Genomic DNA, 16,125 nt, shown 5'->3' with positions numbered 1-16,125 from the left:
TATCCCAAAAGTTTCTTTCGCTTTATTAATAAGTAATAGATGCCCAATATTTTATGTTTTATGTTTAATACTAATATTAATATTTTATGTTACTGAATTGTGCACGATTCATTTTGCTCCATTACTCTTACAACATGAATATATATGAAATTAGATCGTCTATTTATATAAACACGACCACATAAAATAATTGAGTGCAACTCGCGAAAGAAACATTCGGGACAACCTAATATAAACACTCGTGTTTAATAAAACGAAACAATATTTGTCGGAACCGAACTGATCGGAAACGCGTCGTGTCTGAACGGATAACATAAATCGACCTTAACGAGTTTGGACGTTTCCCGCTTAAGATGCGTTAAGATCGATAAAGATTGCTTTAGTTTGCGTGCACTCGATTAGAGCAGAAAAAAAAATATAAGAATAAAATAATAAAAGTAAAGTATAATAATAAAAGAAAAAGAAATATGTAAAGAAGACACTTGACGAAACCCCACGTAGTAACAAAAATTAGTATAGACGTACACCGAAAGCGTAAAACTAATTTCAGCAAACTTTCCGACGGAAATGGGCCACTGTCGTCGGGAATCATGGCGCCAGGCACGATGGATCGTCGCGATCGACTAGATATCGCGTGTAAATTGCAATGAATCGAGTCCGTACCTTGTCAGCCGCTAGTCTAGCGACCAGAGCCTCCTTCAGAGGGCCCAGCCAGTGGTGTGCCCCTACGAAACGCTTGTTCAGCAATTTCGTATGGGGTGCTGCCTGGGCATACACGGTCTCCAGCTCGAGTACAACCATATTTCCTCGACGCTGAGATTTCCTTCGGCGTGTTCTTTCACCGCGATCCTTCCCACTCAGCCGAGCAACGATGCCTCTCGAGACGCGAGCATTTATCGCGACGGTGTGTCCACCGAGTGTATCCTGTACTTAAAACACGGCCACGCACGCGCGCGCGCGCGCACCAAATATTATTCACGTGGAACGGAAACAAACAAAAAAATTCGCAAACCGGTACCGAAGTAACCGCTTCGCGTCCGTCACTCCCGCCTGTCCTCACGACAGTAACGAGTTAGATATCATGGTTTTCAAAGTCACAGAGTTCGACGAGAAAGTAAACACCGAAAGGAACTCCCCCTTCCGTTCCGCCGTTACTGTGTATCACTGTAAACGAGACGACCGGTCAACGATCACCTCGAACGAGAAATTTTCACTACAGCACGCGGAATCCAAGCGTTGGACCACGTGGTTCTGTTCGATTGCACTCACTCCCGTTTAGCGAAGATCACTGTCGCGCGAAAAACGGCGACGCCGGTCGAACATCGACTGACAACCGAACCGGCGAACGGTTCACAAAAATCCCACACAAGGCACACGAATGGCGAAAATCCCGCGGCTTTTAAACGCGGGAGACTAGGCGAGGGAACGTCTTCGACGGGAAGGCACTCGTGGAAGTCATAGTTTCTATGTGTGACAGAGCGTGTGACACGCGATTTGATGGTCCCTGTGTCGGTGGTGTTGGTCGAGTGGTTCGAGCTTTCCTCGGGATACGACACTACTCCGTCCCGAGCGTGAGCGGCGGCAGAGGAAAGGCCGGTTCTCCGTGGCGAGCCGTTAAGTCCAGCGTGATCCGGGCTTAAGCCGCGCTCGCAACGGTTGCCGCATAGAAAGGCAGTTGAGAACTGACTGCTGCCTCCTCTCGAACCTCCTCGCTCCCATGGCCCGAGCTTTGAGTGACGCGACGCGACGCGACGCGACGCGGCGGCCGGTGTGACGCGTGCACCCCTCTCTTTCTCTCTCTCGCTCCGGCGTTCACCATCTCTACGTTTCTCTCTCTCTCTCTCTCTCCATCCGCTGGGGGGCTCCTTTCTCCTTCTCCCTTCACCGTGCTTCCCTCACTCCGCGCCCTTTCTACGCGGTTTGACTCTGTCGCTCTCGCGGCGGTGGTGCCCTCTCCCTTCGCGGCGGAGGTGCCCTCTCCTTTCGCCACGGAGAATACGCGACTCGATCTCTGTTCCGCCAACTCGCAGACACATTCGTTCTACTCGTCCACGGAGGAGACCCAACGAGAACACGCCCTGTCGCCCTCAGAGACTCCTTCACCGTCCCTTCTCGCTCTCCGCGCCATTCTTCTCTTTCCCTCTGTTGGGCTCTCCTCTTTCACCGAGGACGCGACAAAGCCGCGAAAGCTTCCATGATTTCGCGGGAAGATTCGCCCGCCTCGCTGTTTCAAACGTATCGCGTACGCTCGATCGAGCTCGGGGAATTAATGACCGATTAATCGCGGTGACGCGATGTCGCTCGTCGACGATTCGTATCGATACGTCGAGTACAGGTACCGTAACGATATTTCTCGCATGGCGTCTGGGTGTCTACGGTGACGGATGAAAGAAACTTTGAAACTGACAGTTGTGTACGACGTGGTCTCTTGGTAATTGGGTCGCGGTATAGCTCTACTCCAAACGAAGACAGGGACGTGTAGACAAATTTTCGTGCTTTAATAATTACTATTAAATACATCCCTTTAAATTTCGCCGAATGCATCGGTGCAAATGAGGAGTTATTTAAATCGACCTAGAGCGCGCCGTATTTATTTTTCAAATCCATCAAGGGATAAAAATCTATTCCCTGTGAACTCTTCCTATTCTTCGTCGCGGCTGCCCACTGTGCCACGAAGAATGCCACGCTGTTGCGACGCGAATGTTTGGCAACAGATCCAACGAACTTCGCTGTAATGGAAACACATCTTCGGCCAATGTGTACGCCGAGTCCATACCCTAGTTATAATTAGCCCGTGTCCGCATATTAATAATCGAAAAAAACAAACGAATGCGGAAAGTTTTACTGGCACAAAGCGAGACGCGGTAGCACGTAAAACTTTGTCGCGCTCCCATGCCGATTAATTATGGTTTTTCATGGAACGAGGTTCGCGATACGCCGCGTTAAAGGAAACTGACAGGAGTTGCCGTTTCGTTCTGGGTTTGTGGTTCGCGTCGCTCATGGTCAATGTAATCAGTGTTTATAAACTTCGCGTACTTTGTATTCATGAACGTATGTATCCGCAACGTCGAGTCTATACCGTGTATATGTATACACCGAGCGTATACATTTTAAGAAGTGACGCGAGGATAACATCGGTCAGATGAAAACCAGGAGAGGTCGGTGATATTAATTTCGACTTCGATATTGTTTCTTGTCTGTACGTCTCCATGCGATCTATTAACACTTTCGCTGCGGACGAAAATAAGTAGCCGTTCGCTGCGAGCTGCAATTATGATTTTTTTTTTTAATGAAAAATTTCTAACAAATGTTCTAATATGATTATTTTGAAAAACATATATTTGTGGTAACTTATTTTATACATTGGATGGACTGGAAAGTAATGTCGTTTCTGCGAATCTCAATACTTATTTATCATTCATCAGCTCAGTGATTTTCTTGCATTAAAAATTTCCACATTAACCTTTTTAGTGTTGGAGGCCGAAATATCGGTCCTCGCTGCACTGGCGAGAAGTACCAGAGCCGATATATCGGCCCGCGCCTTGTAACGCTTTACTATTCGTATTGGGAGAGAACTCTATCTCAAAACAAATTTATAGTACGTTACAAATCGTCTAATTTCATTACGAGAGAATTAAAAAAAAAAATAGTTTTTTGTTTTGTTTTTTTTTGTTTCAGCAATGTTATATTACCTATAACAATTACGTATTTCGGAAGAGATAATCCGTCCGGCACTTACCATGTACCTTCGAGTTATTTTTTATTTTTGTTATGTAATATTATTTATCTTGTTACAAAATGTATTGAAAATGCAAAGTATATACTTTGTAATAAATGGTCTATAAAAAATTATGATGAAAAGATGACTTTTTGTATGTGTAAATACGTTTTGTAAAAGAGAACTCAACTTTTACTTTCTTCGTGATCTTTTATACCTTTGTCATTTATATAATTTTCAATGAATTTAGAAAAACTAGCGCCATCTTTTGTTCTCTATTTCGTCCTTAATATACTGCTTGTTAAATCACGTAAATATTGTTTCTTATTTGGTTTTTATGAGCATTTTCCCAAACACTAGTAAAACTGTGAAATTCGGCCGGTTATTCTCGCATAGGCACCTCTTTTTCGCCTGGCACCAAAAGGGTTAAGTGGCAAAGGGGCTGATTACAACAAGGGGTGATTACATAGTTACTTAAAAATAGAAACTTATTAAGAATGTATTTGTTTAAATTTAATGTAAACGATATTACTTTTCGGTCCCTCTAATATAATATGATTGCCGAACAAAAAAAGATGAAAACTGAAAAATAATGAAAACATTATTATTTTACATCCGCACATAGCAAGGACACAGTTGGACGCACATGTGCGTCATTCGCAGCGAAAGTGTTAATCGAGAAACGATTTTTGTTCTTCATCGAAAGTGCCTCCGATAGAAAAATTTGAGAAGTATCTTTACAACGGCAGACTTTTATTTCGCACAGGTGCTCTTTCTTCGGTTAAAGTACCTTCGTCCTTCGAACTCCCCTATGCCAGTTTCTCTAACCGAGCAAACCTCATTAGATCGAGACGCTTCTCAAACAGTCGGGCGTTGTATACTTGGACCAAACCGAAACTCATTGGTTCTCCATCGATGGTGTTTGGCGGATGATATACTGTACTTTTATCGAGTGGATTTTGGCACGGGATTTAATTACGTTGCGTTTAATTGCGCTCCGATTTCGGGCGCGAGGAGCGCAGGTGAGGTCGCGCGGAATGCTTGCCTGGCGATTCCTCGCGGTTCAGCAGTTTCGCGAAACCTCCAACGTTGGCGTAAATATATCCCCGGGAAAGGGACAACGAAGCACAAAACTCGGGCTCGGTGCGACTTACAGAGTATCCGAAAATGTATAATTAAAGAAGCGCGCGATTAAAGGAGCCGGGGATACTTCGCTATTTTAAACGGAAGAAGTAAAGAAAATACCGGAAGTGTACAAATAGTAAACGACCACGGTTTGCGCCACTCCTGAGGCAGTCTGTACCAGCCACGGGCAACGAGGACAAACCGTCCTGGCCCGAAACGTTCCCCGGCAATCGGCGATATTAGCAAGAGGAACGTTAAACACCGTCGCGTCCCAGCGACGAATCCAGGAAATGAAATTTTCCCGGGGAACAAGTCGACGGCGCGTGAATCCCCGCGACGTATCATCCCTACGGACGCGGAGGAGCCACGATTATTCTGAATAATTCAGTTGGCCAGTGAAAGTAGCACGAGACTGCATGTAATTTCCAATATTGACAGACGCTCTCTCCCCGAGCTCCTGTCCCCGAGGCACCCTTCTTCTGTCCTCACTCGGCTTCTTTCCCTCTCGTTCGTCTACTCTTCTCTTCCAAGTGCTTTTGAGTGTACGGCCCTGTCGCCCCAACCACCTGCACTTGGACGAGGGTGAGACAAAGGCGGGCGCGAGTTTCACGAGATTCAAAAGAAGATGACTACCCCCCTTCGTACCTTGCCCGTGCATACACCTCTAGCCGGCTCACACGCACGTTGGGAGCCTCTGCAAGAAGAAGAACAGAGGAGGGCCAAGGGGGAGAGGGCATACACGGAAAGAGAAGGAGCTTGCCCCCCCCCCTGCGCCAAGTACGGCCCTGCATGGCCTGTCGCTGCTCTCGAGAGGTTTGCACGGAGATCAGAAACCCGCTGGCAGGTGAAAAAGAAAAAGTAACTAGGAGCATTAGCGACGGCCTCAGGAACCGATGAAAGGAACCCGTGTGGATCGTTTTATTCGAGGGGGGGCAGGGTACCTCGTGTCACGGACTCGGGAAAACGCGTGGCCATCGCGGAACACCGAAATTTCGCTTCTTGGTCTCTCGATAACGGATGATAAAAGAACGTCTGATATCGGTTTCGACGTACGTTTACTCGAGGATCAAACAAATTCACGGAGCGAAGAGGAGAATAAAGTAAGTCTGAGAAACGCGTGCTTTCGTCGATGCGAGTTCTCTTTGGCAGAGAATTGGAAACAGGGGTGGGGGTTGTACGAGCTTCGCAATTACTATCTATTGCTTGAATCGTATCTAAGAGAAAGATACTTTTATGTTACTTAGCGGATGTTCTAATATCCACCTTAGGAGGTTCCACGAGGGAGTCGAATATTCCCCGCGCTGCGTCGAATATACGCTAATTATCATTAATTGCGCAAGTGAAATGAAGAGGAAAATATTGATCGGATATCGGAGTCACGTAAAAGAAGCCTGATTATAACGTAACCAGGAGTCGTTGACAGGGGAAAGTCGAAGATCGAAAATTCCGCCCCCTCGAGGGCGGAAAGAGCAGTCGTAGTCGCGTGACAGGAACCCGACCACGATGGATATGATGAATCAAGCCTCTAAACAGAACCGAAGGGAATCCCGATATATCAGGGGCGGGATCGAGGGGTGAAAAGATAATGCGAGCACACCGGAGCATCGATTAACGAGGTGAGGGAGGGAAAAATAAAATCAATTGGCCCGCGATACTCCCGGCATTGTTTCCTCTTCGATCGAACGATAGGCTGGCCGGGAAAAGGGTTAACTCTAGGTTAGATTTAAAACGCAACCCCCTGTACATGCATGTATATGTAGATGTATATATGTCAGCTAAACGCCAATAATTGACTGTGAACTAGTACGTACACAAGAGGATATCTCTCTCTCTCTCTCTCTCTCTCTCTCTCTCTCTCTCTCTCTCCCGCCCTGTGCGTGTATCGATTTTCGCTGTGACGAGTTTAGAAGAGTTGCAGATTCTATAACGCTCGCAGCATTATTATAACGGAGCAACTTTTTCCCTGCCCTTCAATCCCCTCTCTTACGGTCAAGAAAAAAATCACGTGGATCGTCGGAATGTTTTGGAGTTGGTTAAATGGAAGGCTGTCTTTCAATGAAAATAAATGGGAACGGGGCGGATTTCATCGAGAAAAAAGGCGAGAAATTGTTCCGGGAACAGGCTGATCTCAATTGGACCGGTCGAAGAGGACGATGGTGGTGATTCCGTTTTACGTATCTCTAACGCTAGTTTATTTAACCCTTTGCACTCGAGAGGTGACTCTCAGTCACCGTTAGGTTTTCTTCAGACACCTTTGAATTTTAAATTTCTTTGGAACTCGAAGTGTCAACGATAAAAATGATTATCGTTGAGGCAAAGGTGACCTGATTCTCAAATCTCAATTTAAGGACCTCATTTTCGAAGTCAATGTAATCCCAGCATTCGTGGCAATAGAATGCTAAGAAAGCATCTCGAGTCGCTGGTAGATACCAGAAAAAAGATCTCGAGTGCAAAGGGTTAACAAGCTGACTACCAAACTAGCAATCATTTCATCGTTCAAAACTGTACGATATTAAAACTACCGAAATTACCTGCGCGACGGATACGCGAAATCCCGTCGGACTTTCGCGTTACACGCACGGAGATTTCGGAAGTTTGCCGAAGAGCTACATGGATTCTTGAAATATCGTTTCACGGGCGTTGAATACCGCGTCGACTCTTTCGCGAAAATCCCGGGGTACTCTTCCTCGGCGAAGAGGGTATGAGACGTTCGTCGTCGACGACGTCGCCAGCCGGCGTGGAGGAGGACGGCATGAGGGGATCGGAGGGCGCGTTTGGCGCGACTTTAATTGGCCGTGCCTTAATTTTGATGTACGCTGTACCACCTCGAGGGTTCTCAGGGGCCGGTGAAGAGCCGAAAGGGAGACGGAACGGAAGTGAGGAAGCCGCGGAGGAGAAGAAACGAGAGCGAGGCAGACGAGACGAAGCCAGGGCCCTCTTTCTTGCTCAGGGCTGCCGGCACATTGTCGTCGCCCGTAGCCAACAGCCTATTGTCTACAGGGAGCTCTCCCCCTTTTCCCTTTTGCGGCCGGAGCACGCACACATCCCCGCGCACGCTTACACGTACACTCTCGCCCCGCGATATACCGCGAGAAACACACGGCGTGGAGTTCCGTGCGGGTAGTGACAAAGAGTGAGATGGGAACCACCGACACAGAAGCTCGAGGATGAGGGAAAGGGGGGGAGAGAGAGGACAGTGTTATAAAAGAAAAAAGAAAAAGAAGGGAGGAAAATACACACAACCCGCGACGAAGAATCCAGAGTGCAGCGAAGAGACGAGGATGGTAGGTAATAGTTAAAAAAAAAAAAAAAAGGAAAGAAAAAAAGAAAGAAGGAAGGAAGGAAAGAAAGAGAAGAGGACTGGCGGAGCAGATCGAAGATGAGCGGGAGTAACAGAAACCGGGCGGGAAAACCGATGGGATACTTATGTATCGCGAGCGAGAGAGGGCTAAAAAAAAAATTAAAAAGAAGTAATTATAGAGAGGAGGGGGACGAAACGAGAATGGTACACGAGTGGAACGAGAGAGGAGAGGCACTCTCGATGTATCGAAGAAAAAAGGAGAAGAGGCAATCGAAAAGGGGAGAGGGAGCTATATTCATACCCTCCCCTCCCTCTCTTTCTCTCTGTTCGTAACCGTAGCTTGCAGCAGCTATTATTTACATATCAGCAACTTCGTGCTTTCATGTACATAAACGCGCAAATACGTTTGCCCGTGAGAATGCGCCTCTCCGCGATGTGCGAGAGGGGGGCAGAGGAGAGGGTTACGTAAAAGTGTGCACACACGAGGGCGACAGTGCAGACGAACGCCGACCAGGGGCGGTGATATCCGTTAAACTAGCCCGATTTCTGAAAAGAACTCGCTGAAAAACACGCTCTTGCTAGCAAAGGGTTAGAGGTGTGGTCAATGAATCGTCCCCTTTCTCGAGGACGAATTAAAAATCAAGCCACCGATGGTATTTCAGCCACGGCGCCGCGACGCCTCGTTTTCTGTGACCGTGATTGCGTATTTGCGTAAAATCAATGATGCCACGGGGGCTCCGGTACCAAAAGGGTTCCGTATTCGAACCGGCTCTTACGAGGCTGATTCGAGGCCTCGATCGACACCGGTGGAAAAAAAAGATAGAAGAGTACGTTTGAGCGTTTTCATTGAAGCGACCGAGACTTTATTGAAAAATGCGCGTGAAAGACCTCTACGTGTATCGGCTCGAGTCGTAAATAACTTCTGTTTTCCTCTCGGGAATTTTATTCTCGTCTGCGACGCTTCGAAATTGCGCCGAATCGTATCGTTCACGGTTGTTGGGCGAATACGAAGCGTCGACAATGTTTCGATTGTAAAATCGTGACGGAATATTAACATCTTTGGACGTGACTCGTTTTTAAAAATCAAACACGAATTATTTTTTAATGAATGGACCGAGTGGACGAGAAATGAGACTTCGATTTAAAAAGAATTGTTCGAGAGAACGAAAGAGTACGATGTTCTCCAGGTCTGATGGGGTTGAAGCAACCCGATACCAACCCCTAGCCAAAAAAAAAGTTGAGAACTCGCGAGATGACCTACTATTCCCGTCAGCTCTCGTTCGATCGACGTCTTCGTACTCTCACCAGCAACAACCCCCGTCGATGAGACCCGATCGAGATCGATCCCCTGAACAAATTCCCGCCTGTGCCTCCGTTCGAATCTATCGGTGGAATCTGATCCGTGGTGGAAGTTGAGAACCCCTAGATTCCAAGGGATGGACGAGCACGCGAGATCGCGTGCTGGGTGCCGCGAGGCCCTCCTCTTCGTCCTGACCATTCCATCGCGGCGTTCGTGTCCTTCTCTCTCCTCGACCCCTGCCAACCCTCGCGAAACACGGCAACCTGCTCGCACCCTGGGATCTTTTTATCGTAAGAAAAAAATTTCCAGCTGAACGCGGCATGCGTGTAAATATAGTCGTCGGTTGCGCGCACCGAGAGCGTCCGTTCGCTCGGCTACCTGTGCACATGCACCCGTGACGACGATGCAACTAACGCCACGCGCTCCTTGCAAGCGAACCGAGGTTTTTAAAGAGATTCTCTGGTCGCTCGAACCCGATCGCGCTCGGTTCACGTGCAAACAGGGCCTTTAATGTCTTCTATAGGTTCACAGTAGGCTGAAGTACAATTTTTTGTTTTCAGTTCATTCCCTAGCTACTGGCGAAACGAGTGAGAAAATATGTTATAGTTCCTACGGGTCTTTTGAATTTCAAAGGCATATCCCTTTAAAGATCAGAGGAACGGCTATGCAAATGAAACCGACGCAATTTTTATCGGTGGAAAGGTCGCATTAAAGGTCGTTTAGGGTCGGTCAGGATGGCGCACGACCCCTTAAAACGTGCTCTCGCTTGTCTGATGAGCTGCAGGGGGGCATCGAGGAGCTCCCGGGTGCTCCTGCAAGAGATTCGAAAGAGAGACGCGGCTCCTTTCCAACCGGTAATTCCAATGTTTACGTTTTTCGTCGGCAGCTCTATCGATTACACGTCGAAGAATTTCATTCGCGTACACGAGCGTGGCGAGAGTCAAAGGATGGGAAAAATTCCGAGTGCCGCTCGATCGGCGTTCATCACCTTTTTCCACGGCGAACCCCCTTTAATAATAACATATTTTTAGCCTCGGAACTGCCTCGCTTCTTGTGGAATCAATCTAATGCTGTTTATACATTTTATTTAGAGGACCAATTAAGACACGTTTCCTGAACAAATCCTTGCACGTACTCTCATCCGAAGAACCTGATATCCATTCAAAAAAAGAGTTACAACTGTAACAGTTCTCGCTAGTTAACAGTTTCGCCGCGGATGACGCACATGTGCATCCAACTGAGCCCTTGCCATGTGCGGATGTAAAATAATAAGTTTTTATTATTTTTCACTTTCCATTTTGTTTATTCGGCAATCATATTATATATAAAATAAGTTACCACAAATATATGTTTTTCAAAATAATCATATTAGAATGATTGTAAGAAATTTTTCATTAAAAAAATATCATAATTGCAGCTCCCAGCGAACGGCTACTCATTTTCATCCGTAGCGAAAGTATTAAATAACTACAGTATTGTCTCGATATAAATGAAAATTTGCACGTGTCATTGCTTTAATGCGCAAGTGCGATTACGAACTCCAATTCTATATCTGATATCTACGAACGCCAAATGTTACCGAATGAATCGGTTTCGATAGGCAACCATCAGTAACGTTCATTTGTAATTTGAATACAGTTACGTAATAAATGAATAAAGAAGCAATCCACACATTTTTGCTCTTAGTAATAGAAGAGAGTGGAACAACGACAATATATGTATTATATTTTCTAACATATTGTTAGCGTTATTTTTTAACTTGTACGTTTATCTAAAGTTGCGGCCCGCTGTATTTGAGTTGGCTAGGCCTGCTCTAGAACAAAGTCAAGCCGAATGGCATACCTGTTTCGAGACAATATTGTATTCGCAACGCGAGCAAAAATGATCGTTCCTCGACAAAATAATTCCGAACCGCCACCTCGGACGCAAGTAGGGCATCCGACGACACTCGATCGGGTCTCTCGACCCGAAAGAGTCCACATAAGGCTATCAACATAATTGATCTTACATATTTATATCCTTCGAAAATTCCCCATCCGTCTTAGCGGTCTAAAACGAAGCGGAGACTTGTATTGAAACTCGGTATGGACTGTTGCCAAGCGATGAGAAATGCAAATGGAAGTTTGAAATTCTAATGCGATGCGATACCGGCGAGACCGAGTGTTTCGTGTAGCGCCATCGATTCGGGTTCTATCAATTTTCTCAGAAGCGATCTTTTCGCTGGTACGAAATTTATCTACGGATAGGAGTGTCGTCGATCCAGCAACGAACGGACGTTAAGAATACAAGCTTTAGCGTTGCTTTGTCATGCGACGCTGCTCAAGACGAAAATGACACTCGGTTCGCGCGGGGGGTTATTAATGAAACGAGAGAGGATCATTAGTCTTAGAAGAACGGCATCGTGCCTCGCTGGTGGATCCTAATTAAAACCTCGGATCACCCGCGGAGTAGTCGAATCTAGGCTAGAAACCAACTTGAAGTGGCCTCTCCACCTTCACCTCCAACCCTTGAAGCCGGAGGCCCCGCGATTCTCCTCTACTCGCCGCCCCCCTCCCCCCCTCGCCCGTTCCTTCCGCAACATCCGCCTCATCTCGAGCGTGGAAACACAAAGGAAACGCCCTGAAATCGTGACCAAGTGCAAACTCCGGAGCCGGCGGTGCTCAGAGCGTTCCCTTCTCTTTTTCTCGCGGTATTGGGGGTAAATCATCGGGAAGAAAAGAGACCCCCCTGAGAAAAGACCGGTGAATTACGTAACGGGGGTGAGGTCGAACCCCGAGACCCCGACGAGTTATGCCATCTCGATATTTCGAAACGTAGTAAACAATTATGCGGCTTAACGCGAGTAATTTTTTTCTTTAGTGGCACGGTAGCCTTGACCTTTTCAAACAATGCGAAACGGATCCCACGGCAAAATTTAGTAAGGAGTGTAAAAAGTAATTTAATGGCTTGCTATACAATGGTTAGAAATACGATCTGGGAGAACGGTCGACCGTTTTGGCCGAAATCAATCCAACGACTACTTTTCTTTTCTTCGTAGAGTGCGCTTCGGAATTTTCCAAACCGCCGACTGTTCGTAGCAACGTGGATGGGGGTGAGGGGGTCGGAAGCGCCACACGCAACTTCCATACAATGATAGCGATACGGTTTGTAAACAAGAGACCTGTTTGAAGCTGTTTGAACTGTTCCAGAAACTGAGCGATTCAATCGGGTCGCTGAATGTTTGTGCTCCAATTTTTCCCTTATTTCTTACACCTCCTTAAGTTTAAGTCAATATTATTCTAGTGTAAGGGCAAGTTAGGTTTATCTGTAAAGGATGTATCTGATCGGTCCGATGCAAGGAATCGTCTCTTGCTCACGTTAACACTTTCGCTGCGGACGAAAATAAGCAGCCGCTCGCTGGGAGCTGCAATTATCATATTTTTTCTAATGAAAAATTTCTTACAAATGTTCTAATACGATTACTTTGAAAAACATATATTTGTGGTAACTTATTTTCTATATAATATGATTGCCTACTCGTTACACTAAACACAAAAGAACAGACCAACATGAATGCTTAGATCGTACCGACTGTCTAAATACGACTGAACCGACGAAAAAACCAAAGGACGCGCATGTACGTCATTCGTAGCGAAAGTGTTAAATAAACTCAAACTCAAGACTCAATCAGGCTGCTCAAAGGGATGCAATCGTTAAAATTTCAAGCATCCCCATCGGCAACCTATACGAGAAGCCGCGCGTTACAAAACTTTGAGAATCCTAATGACCGATCCTTTCCACGGAAAGCGCCAGTCTACGTCGTTGCGTGCGGCTCGCGAAAAGTATGCGGTCGGGGTGAAGTGTTAAGCCTCGTTTCCACGAGAGGACGGCTCGAAGGCTCCGTCGATGTTCGCGGACACGCGAACGCGGAAGACACGAAATACACGTCGAAGCACGCCGACGCGACTCGTCGATGCAAACATTTCTGCAATCGATGCCCTTTCCCTCGCGTACGATCGCGAACATACTTGGGATAGCTGGCGATGAGTCATACCCGATCCTTAGGGAGATTTTCCCGCGCGAAAGAAACACCGATGCACAAATTTCCGCGAAGCGTCAACCCTGACCTTTCCGCGGCGACCTATTAACAGGCGGCTTAGAAGCCAGTGAGGAATTACACGGCAATTCCGGCCTCCGGGGAAATAATCGGCCCGACGCTGGAATACCGCGAACACGGACCGGAGGATCGGGGATATTAACATCGACGAAAAAAAGAACGCGACTTTAATGGCGCCTGAAAGAAGAAGGGAACCTTTCGGAATCGCCTGACGAGCTCCCTCGATTTCCTCGCTGAAAGGAAAACCGCGTGGATATCAAGCGATGGGAGGGACGTTTACGAGACGAAAATTGCCAGAGGTGTAACAGAGGACTAATCGGAGTGTTGCAAAAAGCCACGGGTCGTTCGAGTAACGATCACCAAGGTATTCAATAAATACTATTTATTAGAGGAGTTATCGATTTGCATATCGAAGCGATCGGGTGATAAAAAATATCGGCGGTTTACTTTGCATAATTTATCGGGCTGACGCGATATTTCCATATGAAAATTTTTGGTCAGCTTCGGGATTTATCACGGGAATATTGAATACACACCGTGGAGCATAACCGTGGCGATATTATTGTTCGATAATTCAGACTTGGCGTCGATCTCTTTTTCTATTCCTACTCGAAGTCTACGAGTCGATAGTTTTACCAAATAAAAATTAAGGTGAGCATACTAGAGCGTCCTAGCAGACAACGATTCATTAACCCAAAACTGAGACAAAGGAATGTACGGGCCTCTGGCATCGCTCTCAAAGCAATTGTATTCCTCCGCGATACCTGCCACCTATTTCAGAGCATTCCTGAACTATATTTGCCCTGTTACCATCCCCTACTGCGTCTATTATTAGATTATGGGATTGGTTAAGAGAAGAAATTCTTAGTCTGTCAATCTTCATATTTTATCATTTATTTCTTGGACGCGGAAGGACGTCTTTTCGCCTCAAGATTCCAACTAAAACTTGAAGCTATTCGAAAGGAAAACCGGGGCCTGCGTCGTAGAAGAAAAATATGCTTTGGGTGTTTTTCACACTGCCCTCTTGAAACACAAATACTGCCAGAGGGCCAACTACAAAGGCAGCAGAAATGAAACTTTCCTTATAAGAGGCGCAATGTCCCTCAACTCTAAATTTATTTCTGTTACGTTTATTTAATAATAAAGCAACATCTATCGCCACCTAAATCCAATCGAAACCTTTACCTACACCCTGCGGGCTCTACGAGGAATCCGTAGATCACGCAGATTTCGAACAAAGTCGAGTCAACCGAGAAATCGAGCTGGACGGCGCTTTGGGAAAGCGTTGGCCCACGTTTGAACAACTTATGCTCGGCCACGCGACGGAGCGTAACCTCGTTACAAAATCAAAGAAGCCGTTTTTCGTGTAACCGGTCGACGCCTCGGCCGAACGAGTTCCTCTTGTCTTCGAAATTCGATCGACTAGAACTCGCAGAAGCGAAGCGTTACCTAGGAAGGATCGGATCTTTCCGCTTAATTGCTGAGACGGTAGTCTCTTCCAGGAGGCTGGTCCCGAGGTGCCGAGGTCCTTTGACCCCCTGCTCGGTTTCCGCGTCGAGGAACACGACGCGAGAGACACTTACATAAACTTCCAGAACGATGAAGCGCGTTTCGCTCGACGCGCAGACGATGCGAGAATGGGGGGACTTTTATTCGCAGCGACGCGACTCGTCAGGTTTCTTCGAGACGGAACCTATCGCGGTTTAACCCTTTGCACTAGAGGACTTTTTTCTATTATCTACTAGCGACTCGAGATTTATTTATTAATTATTTCAATATATATACGGGCATAATTCATTATAAAATTGACACAATAAAGCAAATAGTAAACAAAGATAGTTGACAGTTGACAAATAAACAAATATACAGTATGTCCCACGAAATCCTGGACAGCCGATTATTTCGTAACCCATTAAAGATACGAAAGAAGATAAAAGAAGTAAGCAAGAGGGGGCCGATTTATTGGTCGTAACAATTTTTTTTTTATCACTATTGTTTACAGAGATATGAAAGTTACGTTTGGTTTTTCAAATGGGATTACATACTTTTTGTTTGATGGATAGATAGTACGTTTCAAGACGAATTCAGCAAGCTGAATGTAAACACCCTTTTACAAATAGTTTTTAAGATATTACGCGTAAAAGTTTACTGATTTTCGGTACAAGAAAATCTGCGAGACCAGGAAGCACAGTAGGGGGTCTCGACTCTCGACCGCACTTAAAATGCTACGGGTTAGACGGTGCCTCTTGAAACCGATACGAAGAGACCGCGGTAGAAACGGCAGGCCTAAATTCTACATAATAGTTTTTTTCACAACCGTTACTTTTACGGCATGCAGAAAAATGTCGCCTATGTTCTAGTAATGAAATAAAGCTAACGGATAAACCTAAAGGATTTTAAGGAGAAAACAATATGAAAATATAAATTAATTTGAGATAAAAATAATATTTTATTTTGGAATCCCTTCCACGTGCCCTCCATCATTTAGTATACAATTTTTTATAAATATATATTATATATATATTTATATATATAATATATTATATATATATATATTTATTTATAAATATTATATATATATATAT

At 45.7% G+C, this 16,125-nt stretch overlaps 1 protein-coding gene across 3 annotated transcripts in view; it reads right to left on the bottom strand.

Annotated features, from left to right (window-relative positions):
• LOC128896017 (pumilio homolog 1-like) overlaps positions 1 to 16,125 on the bottom strand; it is a 100,994-nt gene that overhangs the window by 31,063 nt on the left and 53,806 nt on the right. The window lies entirely within an intron of this gene.

The sequence above is a fragment of the Hylaeus anthracinus genome, unplaced genomic scaffold, assembly GCF_026225885.1.
Source record: "Hylaeus anthracinus isolate JK02 unplaced genomic scaffold, UHH_iyHylAnth1.0_haploid 5, whole genome shotgun sequence".
NCBI lineage: Eukaryota > Metazoa > Arthropoda > Insecta > Hymenoptera > Colletidae > Hylaeus > Hylaeus anthracinus.
Note: the sequence above shows the minus strand (reverse complement) of the source record. Positions and strands in the feature narration are given on the sequence as shown.